The following is a 17897-nucleotide window of genomic DNA, read 5'->3' on the forward strand; positions in this document are numbered from 1 at the left end:
TTGGTAGATGATGTACGTTCTTGAAGTCACCTTTAGAACATTGCTTTAGAACACTTTAGAACATTGCTGCACCGGGTGTGTATTGACGACAAGTATATTTTGACTTCATTTGACTCACGTTACCTCTGCTCCTATGTCAACCGTGGTCAGACTTAGCTGGTGGCTCCACCCCCAAGGACTAAACAAGCAAAAAATACCTGAGGAAATCTGATGCCCTCATCTGGACAAATTACGGATAAAAAAAAATATCGGCCAATAACTAACAATCTCTGCCCGATATCTGATCATGACACTGACCCTCATATCAGCCCGCCAATATCGGTCGGTCGATATATCGGTCAGGCCTTAATTTATAGTAAATATAATTTCAATTATATTTTTGGGCAATTCTAAGTTTACATTTACAAAACTCGCAAATAAGACCTGGGTAGTAGTTTGAAAATCAAGTTGGTGCCATTAAAACTCACTAGCTAATTAATAAAATTTACATGACAATTGGGTTTTGAGCGTTAACTGCGTTATAAAATTTATAAAGCGTCTCATACGCAATTTAAGCAATACATAGACTGTCTTTTTTTAGAAAAAAGATAAACTAATTAATTGTAGCTGTTCATTTTTCAGGATCCAGAATTGGCTTGAATTGCCTCGTATTATAGTGATGTCATGTTCGAACAGGGTGAAGATGTGTCAAAGTAGATTCAAATGTAGCTAACTTGAACTTTTTTTCTTTGCATCTCTATTATTTTCTTTATTTATGGGGAAATCTTGACGGAAAACTTTTCAATTTTTTTCTTTGAAATGAAAGTTCTTTTTTAGAAATGAAGTGAAATGAAATTTCATTTCCTTGGAAATGAAAGTCTTTTCTTTAACTCTGGTCTTAATTTAAGTATATTCTATGATATTTAAATCCTTATTTCATCCCATGTGTTTTTATTTAATTTTCTAAATACTTTGCTTACAATATAGAGATTGATTGTACATTCAGCAAAACAGGCTATTCCAAAAAGGGTTGTGAGTACAAAAAATAACATTCGCCAAAATCACCAAAAAGCAAAATCAGGAAATAAAATGATCGACAGCTTTTTGAAAACAGCTAATTCACCAGGTTTTTGGTAGACGTAATATAAGGACTGAATTTTCATTCATAGATAGAATGTTCAGCCAAATTGGTTATTGATAGAAAAACCTCAAAATGAAACTTTCCGACCCCTTTCTTTGAAATAAAACTCTGGCCTTAATTTAAGGATATTCCCCGATATATAAAACATTTTTTTTCATGCCGCGATTTGTATTTAATGTTCTAGATTATTTACTCAAAATATAGATGTAGATTTTACATTCACCAAGGACAGGCTATTCATAAAGGGGTTGGGAGTAAGAAAAAATAACATTGACCAAAATCACCAAAAAAGCAAAATTGAGAAATAAAACGATCGAAACAACTCTGTGAAAACACTCTGTGAAATCATAAAACGCAAATAAAGAAGCCAAACTAATTTATCTTAGTAAAAAAATGTAAGCTAAACTCATATATCATCTACTCTGGCCAAGTCTTCAGAATACAAGGACACATGTTTTAGTCTCGGAGTTAGATATTAACTTATTGTAATACTCTAGAGAAAAAGTTCGGTTTTAGTTTATATGAATGGAATCTAACCCAGAATTTGAATTTAGCCAACTCTTTCAGTTGTAAAAATAACAGCCATTTAGGCGGCAGCCTAAATTGTGGAATAAGAATGAATCAGATACGTATTCAACTATTCATGTAATCTCTTACTGGGTAGTTTCTACCGCTGCAACCCTGATTTCTCCAAAGTGTTTGCTTTAATAAAACCTGCTCACTTGTAATAAATGCAAAATCATATATAACACCTAATCGGCTGGAACATCGGTTAAAACGAATTGGTCAAAATAGCTGTTGAATTGGGAAAACATATTTTAAGTAAACGCGATTTTTCACTAATCAATTAGAATTTAATAGCGATAAAATATTTAGATCTATCTTTTAGGTTATTGAGAGTAGAATGATAAGGCTGCTATAAAGATATATAAATCCCAGGGAACGGATTACTTCCTGGGAAAGTCATTCCCTTGTTCCTATTGAAATTAAAGTCGTTTTCTACTAGTATCTGAGATCTTCTATTGTAATGTTAAGTTAGTATGCATTCATTCATTTTTGGGCTTATTATTTAAAGTTTTATTTTATTTCTGTCTTATAATTCGATTTTTTCTATTTCTTTTTTCATGTCCATTGGTGTTCACTGTGCTATCCACAGTGATGGACGGCACGCTACATACAAATGATTTATAAATAACTGGGGTTTTTGTCAACAATTTATGCATACAAGAGAATTGGTTACTTCCTGATAAAGTTATTTCTTTGTTACTATTAAAATGGTTTTCCACCCGTACGTGACTTCTAATATCTAATGTTAGGTTAGGATGCTCTCACCTAGTTGGGGCCTATTACTTGAAAGTTGTATTTTTTTTTCTAATACGCCTTTTTTCACGTCCACTGTTGTTTGTTGTGCCATCTACATTCTTCATTGGTGGCACGCTATCTTAAAGTGATTTACAAATGACTGTATTCGAAATTTTCAAATTAATAATAAACGATTTATTAATGACGAATCTTAAATTGTTATTAGGCTTAAGACGCACTTATAGCTTATGTGTAACTTATGCTGTATTGCTTAAAATGTTCTTTTATGTGATTTATTGCGCACTAAAACTTTGCTGGCAACGCACCTCATGCCTTATGAAGCTTTAAATGGTTATTACCAGATATGCGTAGTTTTGTTAAGAATTAAAATGCATAATTTTATAAAACACTTGATTATTGAGACAATAAAATCTGTGATCGAGGCAACTGAGACATAGGAATTATAAAATAAAGCAAAGAAATAAAGATTGGTTAAAACTAGAGAAAACTTGGTCGCCAGTCTACCTTGCCACCTGGTACCTATCCTGAACCTGAAGAGAAACGGCATTTGCTGCTTTTTAGAACAAAACAAAAAACTGGGGAAAAATTGAAAAATAGCACTTAATCATGTGCAGTTTTGTCTTGTTTCTTTTGCTATTAAAATAGATTTCAACGTGTTCTCATTCCAGCAACAACTAGTTTTCCTCTTCAGAATCCTTGCAGTAGGTTAACTTTATTTCGTATTCAATATTTTGCTGAAACGGTGCCATGATGATATGCAGTGTACTGTGACTAGGCGCAATAATATGGCACCTCATGCAGGTAATGAAGGCTTTACAGGATACCTGATCTGCATGACTAATGCCAGGTTAGGTTATGTTTGCTCTTTGAAAATCAAAATACTTAAATATATAAAACAATTGATAATTGAGACGATAAAACCTATGATCGAGGCAACTGAGAAGTATAAATTATAAAATAAAGCGAAGAAAAAGAAGATTGGTTAAAACTAGAAGAAACTTGGTCGCCGATCTCCTGCCACCGAACAGGTGCGTTCTCTAAGAGACACGACTTTTGGTGTTCTCAGCACAAAAATAAGAAACAGGAGAAAAATTCAAAAATAGCATTTGATCATTTACAGTTTTGTCTTGTTTCTTTTGCTATTAAAATAGGTCTCAACGCCTTCTTATTGCAGCAACCGCTAGTTTTCAGCTCAGAATCCTTGTAGTAGGCTAACTTTATTTCGTATTCATTATTTCGCTGAAATGGTGCCATGATGATATGCAGTGTACTGCGGACTAGGCACAATAAAACGGCACCTTATGCCGGTAGTGAAGGTTTTATCGGACACGTGCTCTGTATGATTAATTCCATGCAAGTGAGCTTCGTCACCAAATCGGGAGGACTGAGGGAGTGTTCAGTGAAGCTTGTGATCACTGCCCCTGATCCTCCCCTTTCTTTTCTTTTTTCATATTTTTTAAAGAGTATAATAGAAGCACCTTATATTATATTAATGTAGGCACATTATTATATCTTAAGGCAAAAATTGTTTTTATCTTAAGGGTTATACCTTAAGGGTCTCGGGCCAAAAATTGTTTTTATATTAATGTTGTTGGTACCTTAGCACTAATGGTGCAACGCCACTAACAATGGTACAATCACAACACTACCAACACCACTAGCATTACATTAGATATAAGGAAAAAAATAACATTTCTGAGTAGAGTACCGTAAAATCAGGCACAGGAGTTTCTGAGACCGGTGGTAGCATTTCTTCGGGTACGGTTATTTGTTTTTCGAGCTATAGATACAATAGACCCAAACAACCGATGTCAAAACAATGGCAAAAGCGACAACAATGGCAATAATTGCTGCAATTATCGTTCCGTCTTGGACTGAAAGGCCAAATGTTATTGGTGCTGAAATAAACAAAGTTGTAAGAAAAGATAAAATCGAATTAATTTTTTCAATTTTTTTCGGATAGTGGAAAACAAGTTAGTTTAGTTTTTGGCTTGGAGCAGTCTCACAAAATATATTTCAAAATAAATATAAATAATCCAGATAAATTTAGCGAATAATAAGTTCTGATTATAGTGTAGCCTACAGAGAAATAAAGGTTACCTAATATATCCAAGGTGTTGATTAGTTTATGGGTATATCAGGTCAAGAAGTGATCCAGGATTATTCTTGATGATCAACTGACTTTCTTCATCCAGATTCTTTCCGTCTCTGTTATGAAGGCCAGGAAACGACTTGCCGAAATACCCCTTTGACGATCAAGAATCTCCTGATATATCTATAGACAAAGCCAATCCCCGAAATATGTCAAAATTCAAATTGGGTTTTCCTTTCGTAACTTTTCTCTATTCTTAAGTTCTTTTTTTATGGGGACATTCTTGTCAGCACTATCATCCATCTTTTACATTTTATTTTAAGATGTTTTCATAGCTTTCTTTTTCTTCATGAAGGTTGCTGTCGATTTTAATAACAAATAGGGATATGAAAAGGTTTTAAACGGATAGAAAGATGGAGTTGTTTGAATCAAAGAAATCAGGACATTGAAAATAATTGTTCATGTTGCACTTTAAGCACCATTGAAAAGAAACAATAAAGTTTAGGTCATTTGATCATTGTTTAATATAAAAAACATAAGCTTCGTAAATTTATAAAGGTAAATAAATAAATATATAAAGGGTTTAGATCCTCCCACCACCTTTTAAGGTGCCCTTAAATGGCCAAACATGTCACTTTCTTTATGAAGCCGTTACGCCCTTGATTAAATCTCTTAATCCAACATAGGGCTGATCATTTTTGTTTCCTAGTGAATTTTGATTATCGATAACTTTTAATTACCTTACCATACAAACTGTCAAAACTATTTTTTCTGAACCACTAAAACTGAAAAAATGTTAATATTTTGAAATATTTACAATTTTGATTGGATTAAGTTTATGATTTTGATTGTTTTAAAACACTAATCATTTGAAAGTTGTTGCTATCGTCCGGGAAGTTTTGGCATTGACAGAATACAGGATGTAAATTTCAGAGGAACTTTCCAGGAATAGTTAGATACGGAACGAAAAGTTCCAAATCTGACAATGTAGAAGATGCGTGGAGTAATTTTGGGAAACTAGTTTGTGCAGTAACAGATTTTTTCTTTGGGAAGAAAGTTGGAAACGTAGATCAAATATTAGTCAAACAAGTGGAAACGCTTTAAGCCTGGTAGAAAAGAAGAAGGGTTTGTGCAAGAACTTATTCACTGATGGATCAGATTAGGACAAAAGGAAAGCGAAGGAAGTCATTAAATAATGAGTTTTTAATAAGTATACAAAATCGTTACTGAGTTGTAACAGTTTCCTAGTTATCACAAAAATCGTTTTGATTATAACAGGAAATATCCTTTTTATGTGCTTATTGGCAAAGAACGGGAACAGAAGCCGAGAACAAGAGCCCAATAAACAGTCTTGACACAGGAGCCTGCTGTCAGGACAAGAACTGCTCAAAGAACTCCTATAAAAACCAAAAATAATGAAAATATTATTCGCATCATTTAAGAACCCTCACTCATACACGTAAACAGCACAAAAAAAGTTTCTTCTTGCAGGAGCAAAGTTTCCATTACAACTAGCACATAAGTAGGTGCTGGTTTCAAAATGAAGTAACATTAAGTTTACTTCATTTTGCTTCACACTTAAAGTAACTTAAGTTTACTTCAAACTTTATGAAGTAGCATTAAGTTTACAGCAGTAATAATGATATATTTTTCATGATGACCTGATAAAAGTGACATTAGTAGGTTGTTACAAATACGTGTGTTTTTTTTTATGAAATGCAACATCATAAAAACTCTACGGGTTTGCCAATTTTAGTACGGGTTTTCCAATTTTAGAAAAAAATCGATAAAACTTTAGAGGCAATGTTTTAAGGGAAATGTAAAAGTAAAATCCATCTGTTGTCTTATGTATCACAGAGTAAGAAAATTCTTTTTCATTGTCTTTCCCTCTAACCTAAGATTCTACGCAATGCTCACAAATGGTGATGTACCAGAAAAGTGTTAGTTGTCAATAATTAAAATAGTAAATGTTTTAGAGTATTTTAGTTCTTAATAGTCAAGGATAGCTCCAAAATACTAACCTGGTTTTATGATATTGCATTCCAAGTATTCATCCGTCGTGGTGGTTATGATTAAAATTGTAAATTTAGACTCACTGTTCTTGGCAATGCTAAGGGATGAGGGGTTGTATGCAACTTCTAATTGGTGTAATAACCGATTAACGCTCTCCCAAAGATTTGTATAGCTAAATTACATGGATGTTCAGAGACAGAAAGAGCAGTTGGACTTTAACCGTTCTTTCTAGATTAAAATTAAAATGTAATAAAGAATTTGGGAATTGAGGGTCAAATGTCTTTTGGTTTTAAGAACTGTTTCAACCCATAATCCAGTCTGCAAACAAGTTAACTTGGTAAAATCTTAGAAGGATAAGTAGATTAATTGATTAAACTGATCCTGGTAACAAAACATATCGTTTTTTCCCTCCTCTATATGTTAAGGGCTCTAAAAGTAGTCTACATTGCCCTCTATATTGGAAAATAGAGTCATGACAGTGGTCAGGCATGGTTCTGAGGCGTGGGCACTCTGAAAAAATTGGAAGATTTGCTAGGTATTTTCCAAAACAATTGTCTATGGATTATTTGGGTACCCAACTGACTGACTGTATTTTAAACAGTAGCCTAGGCTGTGCGAAACCTTTCGTTCAATCCTACTTATTAGAGCTATAATGAGAGAAAGGATGAGATGGCGAAAGGTTACGAAAAAAGGATGAATGAGAGAAATGATATGAAAAAATAAATATGATGAGGGCATCAATATTTTAGAAATACCTAGGTGAGATAAGGCTCCAGAACAGTCACGAACCGCTGCTATTAAACAGTTCGTAGTAACGAACTGTAAGTAAGGAGCCAACAGGTGCAATAGTAGTTGAAACTGTAAAAACGGAATTTTTATACCAATAGATACATCAAAAGAATCAGATTTTTATGCTGATTTCAAATATATATATTTCATCAAGTTTAGTCTTACTCATAATAAGTTAAGCACCTGAGAAAATTTGTCTTATTTTCGAAACCCCCCTAAACGTCCTAGAACTTTAATGAAAATCACACAATCAGATTCAGCGTATCAGAGAACCCTATTATAGATGTTTCAAGCTCCTATCTGAAAAAATGTGGAATTTTGTATTTTTTGCCAGAAGAAAAGATCACGGATGCGTGTTTATTTGTTGTTGTTTGTTTTGTTTTTTCCAGGGGTGATCGTATTGACCCAATGGTCCTAGAGTATCGCAGGAGGGTTCATTCGAACGGAAATGAAAAGTTCTAGTGAACTCATTAAGTAACCAACAAAATGGAGTGCAACTAGGCCCCTCCCACGCTCATTTTTTCCCAAAGTCACCCGATCAAGATTCTGAGATAGCCATTTTGTTTAGCATGGTCGAAAAATACAATAACTATGTCTTTGAGAATACATTACCCACAGTCCCCGGGGGAAGGTCACCAAGCGGAGAAAAAAATCGATAAAAATTTAGAGTCAATGTTTTAAGGCAAATGTAAATTCATCTGTTGTCTTATGTATCACAGAGTAAGAAAATTCTTTTTCATTGTCTTTCCCTCTAACCTAAGATTCTACGCAACGCTCACAAATGGTGACGTACCAGAAAAGTGTAATTTGACAATAATTAAATATGTAAATGTTTTAGAGTATTTTAGTTCTTAATAGTCAAGAATAGCTTCAAAATACTAACTTGGTTTTATGATACTGCATTCCAAGTATTCATCCGTTGTGGTGGTTATGATTAAAATTGTAAATTTAGACTCACTGTTCTTGGCAATTCTAAGGGATGAGGGGTTGTATGCAACTTCTAATTGGTGTAATAGTCGATTAACGCTGTTTCCCAAGGTTTTTTATATAGCTAAATTACATGGTTGTTCAGAGACAGAAAGAGCAGTGGCACTTTAACCGTTCTTTCTAGATTAAAACTAAAATGTCATAAAGAATCTGGGAATTGAGGATCAAATGTCTTTTGGTTTTAAGAACTGTTTCAACTCAGAATCCAGTCTGCAAAAAAGTTAACTTGGTAAAATCTTAGAAGGATAAGTAGATTAATTGATTAAACTGATCCTGGTAACAAAACATATCGTTTTTTTCCTCCTCTATATGTTAAGGGCTCTAAAAGTAGTCTACATTGCCCTCTATATTCGAAAACAGAGTCATGACAGTGGTCAAGCATGGTTCTGAGGCGTGGGCACTCTGAAAAAATTGGAAGATTTGCTAGGTATTTTCCAAAACAATTGTCTATGGATTATTTGGGTACCCAACTGACTGACTGTATTTTAAACAGTAGCCTAGGCTGTGCGAAACCTTTTGTTCAATCCTACTTACTAGAGCTATAATGAGAGAAAGGATGAGATGGCGAAAGGTTACGAAAAAAAGGATGAATGAGAGAAATGATATGAAAAAATAAATATGATGAAGGCATCAATGTTTTAGAAATACCTAGGTGAGATAAGGCTCCAGAACAGTCACGAACCGCTGCTATTAAACAGTTCGTGGTAACGAACTGTAAGTAAGGAGCCAACCGGTGCAATAGTAGTTGAAACTGTAAAAATGGAATTTTGATACCAATAGATACATCAAAAGAATCAGATTTTTATGCTGATTTCAAATAAATATATTTCATCAAGTTTAGTCTTACTCATAATAAGTTAAGCGCCTCAGAAAATTTGTCTTATTTTCGAAACCTCCCTAAACGTCATAGAACTTTAATGAAAATCAGACAATCAGATTCAGCGTATCAGAGAACCCTATTATAGATGTTTCAAGCTCCTATCTGCAAAAATGTGGAATTTTGTATTTTTTGCCAGAAGAAAGATCACGGATGCGTGTTTATTTGTTGTTGTTTGTTTTGTTTTTTCCAGGGGTGATCGTATTGACCCAATGGTCCTAGAGTATCGCAGGAGGGCTCATTCGAACGGAAATTAAAAGTTCTAGTGAACTCTCTAAGTAACCAACAAAATGGAGTGCAACTAGGCCCCTCCCATGCTCATTTTTTCCCAAAGTCACCCGATCAAAATTCTGAGATAGCCATTTTGTTTAGCATGGTCGAAAAATACAATAACTATGTCTTTGAGGATACATTCCCCGGGGGAAGGTCTGCAAGTTATGAACTTTGCCCAATATTTACATATAGTATTGGTTATTGGGAAGTATACAAAAGTTTTCAGGAGGGATTTCTTCTGGTATTTGGGGGGGAGGTCGGGGGTTACATGGGAGGATCTTTCCCTGGAAGAAGTTTTCATGGGGGGAGAGACATTGCTATGAAGGGGGTGCCGGATTTCCCAGCATTATTTAAAAAACAATCAGAAGTTAAATAAGAAAAAAAGAATTTTTTAACTAAAAGTAAGGAGCAACATCAAAACTTAAAATGAACAGAAATTATTACATATATGATTGGGTTCGCCCCCTACTCATTACCTCGCTCTTTAAACTAAAGTTTTTTTTGTGCTTTCATCAGAGCTTTCATTAAGACGGAAATTTCGTCTTAATTATTCATGCACGGTGAGCCAAAATCAAAGCTGCATTAATTCAAAAAATTCAGAAATTAAATAAAAAAACAAGTTTTTTTTAACTGAAAGTAAGGAGTGATATTTAAACTTGAAACGAACAGAAATTATTCCGTATATGACAGGGGCTGTCCCCTCCTTAACGCCTTGCTCTTTATGTTAAAGTTTGACTCTGTCTCACAACTTTATTTTTTCAAACCACAAAAAACATTAGCGTAAAGAGCGAGGCGTTGAGGAATATACCAAACGTGAAACTTCCACAAATCAGCATTGATAAATAAATGAAATAAAAAACGAACAGAAATTACAATAAATAACCGAGTCAAGCTCAAAACGAGCAGAAATTAGCATGAGAAGGGCTCACTGCCCCTATGCCCTTTGAAGGCTAGAATGTAATTAATAATTACTAAAAAAATACATTTTAAATGTTTCGGTTTTTAGGCTTTAATACATCAAGATTTATTAGGACTTTCACAGGCAGCGCAGTCACGCTGCCTAAGTAAAGAACGATGTTGGCACAATGTTTTATTATTATTATTATTTTTTTCCCTCTCACTTCGTATCGAAGGAGTTGTTGTAGAAACTTGGAAAAGGGCTCATTCGATTGGAAATTGGAGTGGATTGTGCTCTTTTTAATAGTCGAAAGCGATTGGAAGGCAACTAACACCCCTTCCACACCCACCATTTCCCAACACACATCTAATTAAAATTTTGAAATAGCCATTTTGTTCAGCGTAGTTGATTTCCAGATTGAAAATATGTTTTTGAGGTGGGCACTACCCCACAACCCTCAGGGCAAGGGTTTAAAGTTATTTCCTGGAGGCATAAACGAACGATGTTGGCACAATGTATTATTTATTATTTTTTTCCTTTAGACCAGGGCACTTTGTATCGAAGAAGCTGTCGTAGAAACTCCAAAAAGGGCTCATTCAATTGGAAATCGGAGTGACTTGTGCCCTTCTTATTAGTCAAAAGTGATTGGAAGGCAACTTACACCCTTCCACGCCAACCATTTCCCGAAGCACATCCAATCAAAAATTTGAGATAGCCATTTGTTCAGCGTTGTTGATTTCCAGATAGAAATTATGTTTTTGAGGAGGACAAAGCCCCCAGGCCAAGGGTTGTAAGTTATGCCCTGGGGCATATAAGGTTTTTATAGAAAGCATTGTCGTAAAAACTTCCAAAAAGGCACATTCGAATGGAAATTCAAAGGGCTAGTGGCCTTTTTAATAGTCGAAAGTGATTGGAGGGCAACTAACACCCCTCTCATGCCCACCTTTTCCCCAAACACATCTAATCGAAATTTTAAGACAGCCATTTTGTTCAACGTAGTTTTAAGTTCTGGAAATTAGGTCTCTGAGGATGACAACCCCCCCCAGTCCTCAGGGCAAGGGTTTTAACTTATGCCTTGGGGGCATATAAGGTTTTTATAGACCGCGTTGTCGTAGAAACTTCAAAAAGAGCTCCATCGATTGGAAATTGAAATGGCTAGTGCCCTTTTTAATAGTCAAAAGTGATTGGAAGGCAACTAAAACCCCTTCCACGCCCACCATTACCCCAATCACATCCAATAAAAAATTTGAGATATCTATTTTGTTCAGCGTAGTTTATTTCAAGATAGAAATTATGTTTTTGAGGAGGACACTGCCCCACAGCCCTCAGGGCATGGGTTTTAAGTTATGCCCTGTGGGCATACAAAAACGATATTGGCACAATGTATTATTTATTATTTTCTGCTTTAGACCAGGGCACTTTGTATCGAAGAAGTTGTCATAGAAACTTCGAAAAGGGTTCATTCAATTGGAAATTTGAGTGGCTTGTGCCCTTTTTAATAGTCAAAAGTGATCGGAAGCCAACTACAGCCCCTTCCGCGCCAACCATTTCCCGAAACACATCCAATCAAAGTTTTGAGATAGCCATTTTGCTCAGCGTAGTTGATTTCAAGATATAAATTATGTTTTTAAGGAGGAAACTCCCCCACAGCCCTCAGGGCAAGGGTTGTAAGTTATGCTCTGGGGGCATATAAGGTTTTTATAGAAAGCGTTGTCGTAGAAACTTAAAAAAATCATTCTATTGGAAATTCAAATGGCTAGAACCCTTTTTAAGTAGTTGAAAGTGATCGGAGGGTAACTAAAACACCTTCTACACCCACCATTTCCCCTGATACATCCAATAAAAATATTGAAATAGCCATTTTATTTAACGTAATTGAAAGATCTGGAAATTATAACCTTTGAGCAGGACACTCCCCCCACAATCTTCAGGGCAAGGGTTATACGTTATGCCCTGAAGGCATATAAAATTTTCATTGAAATCTTTGTCGTAGAAACTTGAAAAAGGGCTCATTCGATTGGAAATTGAAAGGGCTAATGCCCATTTTAATAGTCGAAAGTGATTTAAGGGCAACTAACACCCCTCTCACGCCCACCATTTATCCAAACACATCCAATCAAAATTTTGAAATAGCCATATTGTTCAACGTAGTTAAAAGTTTTAGAAATTTGTTCTTTGAGAATGATAAACCCCTCAAAGCCCTCGGGGAAGGGGTTGTAAGTTGTACCCTGGGGGGATATAAGGTTTTTATTGATTGTGAAGTTGTAGAAACTTTCAAAAGGGCTCGTTCGATTGGAAATTAGAAGGGCTTGTGCATTTTAGTCGAAAGTGACAGCAGGATAACTAACACCCCTCTCACACAAACCATTACCCCAAACGCATCCAATCACAATTTTGAGATATTCATTTTTTCGACGTAGCTAAAAAGTGCGGAAATTATGTTTTTGAGGATGAACCTCTCCCACAGCCCCTAGGGCAAGGGTTGTAAGTTATAACCTGGGGATATACAAGGTTTTTTTTTATAGAAAGTATTGCCATAGAAACTTCATAAAGGACTCGTTCGTTTGGACACTAAAACGGCTGGTGTACTTTTTAATAGTTAAAAGTGACTGAAGGGCAAGTAACCCCCCTCTCACGCCCATCATTTCCCCAAACACATCCAATCGAAATTCTGAGGGAAAGATTTTGTTCAACATAGTTGAAAGGTCCGGAAATTATGTCTTTTAGGATGAAAACGCCCTCACAGCCCTCAGGACAAGGCTTGTAAGTTATGCCCGGGGGCATATAAGGTTTTTATAGAAAGCGTTGTCATAGAAACTTCAAAAAGGGCTCATTCGATTCGAAATTGAAAGGGCTAGTGCCCTTTTTAATAGTCGGAAGTGATTGGAGGGCAACTAACCCCCCTCTCACACCTACCATTTCCCCAAATACATCCAATCAAAATTTTCAGATAGCCATTTTGTTCAACGTAGTTGAAAAATCGGAAAATTAGGTCTTTGAGGATGACAGCCCCCCCACACCCTTCAAGGCAATGGTTGGGTTATGCCCAAGGGGCATATAAGGTTATTTAAAGAAAACGTCGTCGTAGAAACTTCAAAAAGGGCTCATTCAATTGGAAATTGAACGGGCTAGTTCTATTTTTAATAGGCTAGTCTAAACTGATTGGAGGGTAACTAACCCCCCTCTCACGCCCACCATATCCCCAAACATATCCAATCAAAATTTTGAGACATCCATTTTGTTCAACTTAGTTGAAAAGTCCGAAAAATATGTCTCCGAGGATGACAATCCCCCCACAGCCCTCAGCGTAAGGGTTGTAAGACATACCCTAGAGGCTTATAAGTTTTTTTTTTATAGAAAGCGTTGTCGTAGAAACTTCACAAAGGCCTTATTCATTCAATTGGAAATTGAAAGGGCTGGTGCCCTTTTTAATAGTCGAAAGTGATTGGAGGGGAAGTAACAGTAGTAAAAGGGGTGCGGGTCCAAAAGGGGCTCCTTATTTGGGAGACAATTGGAGTAGAGCCAGAACAACACCTCCATAGTCCGAACTTAGATCTAAAAATAGGCTATGACAAAGAATCTACTCATGTAAGAAACTAGATCTAAAATAGCTTGTGACGCTGGACGAGCATTAAGTTATTTATTCCGGAATTTATCACATTTTTTGTACGTGAACATTGGCCTACTTTATAGGAAGGAATATAATACAGCGCCGCCATGTAGAACAAAAACCTTTAATATCTACTTAGCTGATAAAGCTGAGGGGTTATTAATATAATGCGTTCTGGACGGTCTGCTGTTCATATTTCTTTTTTGTACTTTCCATAGTTTTTTTTTACTAAAGTATTATATTCTGACTCCTTTTCAAAATGGTTAATTATTTCTCATCATTGAAATCTATAGCAAAACAGATTGATATGGATCACTCGGTGATCTTTCCGGGAACGTAAAAAGTGAAAATCCATTTTACGCTTTATTGAGAGTTAGACAGGGTGAAGTAAGTTCAACGTATCATTAACAGACCAACATTTCTAATAATTTAATACTGATAAACAGTGTTTTTCTTTTCTTCTGCATTGTTTAAGAACGATTAAAGATGGTGTCTTAGAAATTGATCAATACTGAAATAGAAATGTGTTTTTTATTTATTTTTTTTCATGTTCAACAGTTCCATGGAATAAAATGTTAGTAAAGATCAATCCGTGTCCTTCAAATTGACTATTACATATGAGACCACAAATGATATATGATACTATATTACAAATAATATTACATATCATTTATAATAATAGACGAACTTTAGACACAAAAATTTTAACAAAAAAGGTATATCACAGGCAACGCTATAGCGTTGCCCATAGGAAAGGCCATACGGCTCCAATTTATTATTATTATTATTATTTTTTTTTTTACCCAGAGTCACTTCATATGGAAGGGGTCATCGTAGAAACTTCATAGGGGGCACATTCGATTGGAAATAGAGAGTTCTAGTGCCCATTTTAATAGTCGAAAGTGATTGGAGGGCAACTATCCCCCCCAAGCCCATCATTCCGCCAAACCAACAAATCAAAATTTTGAGATAGCCATTTTGTTCAACGTAGTTGATTTCCACATAGAAAATATGTTTTTGAGGAGGACACTCCCCCACAACCTTCAGGACAAGGGTTTTAAGTTATGTCCTGGGGGCATATAAGGTTTTTATAGAAGGTGTTGTCATAAAAACTTACAAAAAGGCCCATTCGATTGGAAATTCAAAGGGCTGGTGCTCTTTTTAATAGTCAAAAGTCATTGGAGGGCAACTAGCCCCCACGCCCATCATTCCCCCAAACAAATCCAATCAAAATTTTGAGATAGCCATTTTGTTCAGCGTAGTTCATTTCCCAATAGAAAATATGTTTTTGGGGAGGACACTCCCCCACAACCCTCAGGGCAAGGGTTTTAAGTTATGCCCTGGATGCATATAAGGATTTTATAGAAAGCGTTGTCGTAGAAACTTCAAAAAAGGCTCATTCGATTGGAAAATTTAAAGGACTATTTCCCTTTTTAATAGTCGAAAGTGATTGGAGGGCAACTAACCCCCCTCTCACACCCACCTTTTCCCCAAACACATCCAATTAAAATCTTAAGATAGCCATTTTATTAAACGTATTTTTAAGTTCTGGAAATTAGGTCTTTGAGGATGACAGCACCTCAACAGCTCTCAGGGCAAGGGTTGTAAGTAATGCCCTGGGGCATATAAGGTTTTGTATAGACATAGTTGTCGTAGAAACTTCAGAAAGGAACCATTCGATTGGAAATTTAAATGGCTAGTTCCGTTTCTAATAGTGGAAAGTGACTCTAAGGCAACTGACACCGCTTCCACGCCCACCATTTCGCCAAACACATCCAATTAAAATTTTAATACAGCCATTTTGTTCAACGTAGTTGAAAGTTGTATGGAAATTATGTGGTTGAGCAGGACAGTCCCCCCAAAGTCTTCAGGGCAAGGGTTATAAGTTATGCCCTGGGGGCATATATGGTTCTTATGGAAGAAATGCTCGTATAAACTTCAGAGAGGGCTCAGTTGATTGGTAATTGAAATTTCTAGTTCACTTTTTAAGCGTCAAAAGACATTGGAGGGTAACCAGCCCCCCCCCCCAAACCTTTTTTCAGAAATAAATCCAGAAAAAACTTTAAGATAGCTATTTTGTTAAAAATAGTTAAAAGATCATATAACAAAAATTCCGGTGTCGACACAACCCCCCAGGGCCCCGGGGCAGGCGTTGTAAGTTATGCTGGGGGCATATATGGGTCTTATAGATGGGATGCTCGTATTAACTTCAAAGAGGGCCCTTTTTTCCTCAAACCCATCCCATAAGAACTTTGAGATAGCTTTTTTAAAATAGTTCAAAGACCATATAACAAAAACTCAGGGGTCAACACAGCCCCCCAGGGCCCAAGAGCAGGTGTTGTAAGTTATGCCCTGGGGGAATATATGGTTCTTATTGAAGGGATGCTCGTAAAAACTTCCGAGATGGCTCATTTGATTGGAAATATTAAGTTCTAGTTGAGTTTTTTAGAGTCAAAAGAGATTTGAGGGCCACTAGCCTCCCCCCCCCCACCCACACCCCTTTTTCCCAAAATGTATCCAATAAAATATTTGACATAGCCAGTAGGTTGAAAATTGCTCAAGAAGTCAGATAACAAAAACTCAGGTGTTAATCCATCAGGGCTCGAGGGCAAGCGTTTTAAGATATACCCAGAGCCCGATATTGTTAACCTGTAATTGGTGCTCTTCTAAATTTCATAGATGGCTCATTTTATGGTAAATTGTCCGTTCACGCTTTCACTGTCGCTTTTTATTGTCAAAAGAGAACCAAGGGCAGCTAGCCCACCCCCCTCCCTCATACCGTATTTTTCAAAACCACTATGATGAACATTTAAAGATAGATATTTTGTTTAAAATAGTTAAAAGGTTGGATAAAAAAAATTTGGGGTCAATAGAACCCCCCAGGGTACAGGGGAAGGCGCTCTAAGCATTGCCCTAAGAACATGCATGGTTCTTATGAAAGGGATGCTCGTATAAACTTCATAGAGGGCTCATTTGATTGGAAATTGAAAGTTCTAGTTCACTTTTCAAGAGTCAAGAGAGCTAAACTAGCCCCCCCACGCTCTTTTTTCCCCAACTCGTCTGCTACAAATTTTGAGATAGCCAGTGTTTTGGAAATTGTTCAAAAAATTAGATAACAAAAACTCCCCCCAGAGCCCGGGGGATAGGCGTTGTAAGTGTTGCCCTGGGGGTGTATAAGAGTAAAAAGATAACCGAGGGCAACAGGCCCCCCCCCACCCCCCCTTTTTCCCCAAGTCCATCCAATAAAAATCTTAGAAGAGCTATTTCATTTAAAATAGTTAAAAAGTAAAATAAGAAACATTCCTGTGTCAACGGAACCCTCCAGGGCCCGGAGGCAGGTGTTAAGAGGAATGCTCAAGGGGTATATATAGTTCTTATGGAAGGAATGCTCGTATAAACTTTGGAAAGGGATCATTTGATTGGAAATTGAAAGTTCTTGTTCACTTTTTAAGAGTCAAAAGAGATTGGAGCGCAGCTAGCCCCCCCCCTTACTCTACGCTCTAAATACATCAAGTAAAAATTTTGAGATAGAATTTTGTAAAAAATAGTTTAAAGTTATGATAAAAAAAAACTCCGGTGTCGACACATCTCCCCCGGGCCCAGGGATAGAGGTTGTAAGTTATCCCCTGGGGGCATATATGGTTGTTATGGAAGGGTTGATCCTATAAACTTCCTAGAGGGCTCATTTGATTGGAAATTGAAAGTTGTAATTCACTTTTTAAGAGTCAAAAGTGATTGGAGGGCAGCTAGCCTTCCCCCACACTCCATTTATTTTTTTTACCAGAGACACTTCATACAGAAGAGGTCGTCTGATAGACATCAAAGGGGGCTCATTCGATTAGGAATCAAGAGTCCTAGTGCTCTTTTTAAGAGTCAAAAGTAATCAGAGGGCAACTGAACCCCCAAGCCCTTTTT

At 36.3% G+C, this 17897-nt stretch overlaps 2 protein-coding genes across 2 annotated transcripts in view; both read left to right on the forward strand.

Moving 5' to 3' along the window:
• The window catches only part of LOC148956084 (uncharacterized), a 53855-nt gene extending 52369 nt beyond the window's left edge, over window positions 1-1486 (forward strand). The window contains exon 7 of the mRNA XM_089097536.1: window positions 622-1486. The gene's annotated coding sequence lies outside the window, so the exon portion shown is untranslated. The remainder of the gene's footprint in view (window positions 1-621) is intronic.
• LOC148956083 (mitochondrial import receptor subunit TOM70-like) overlaps window positions 1-17897 on the forward strand; it is a 390465-nt gene that overhangs the window by 103466 nt on the left and 269102 nt on the right. The window lies entirely within an intron of this gene.

This window comes from Artemia sp. Qi Xiang Cuo, chromosome 1 (assembly GCF_049724085.1).
Source record: "Artemia sp. Qi Xiang Cuo chromosome 1, ASM4972408v1, whole genome shotgun sequence".
In the NCBI taxonomy this organism is placed as follows: Eukaryota; Metazoa; Arthropoda; class Branchiopoda; order Anostraca; family Artemiidae; genus Artemia; species Artemia sp. Qi Xiang Cuo.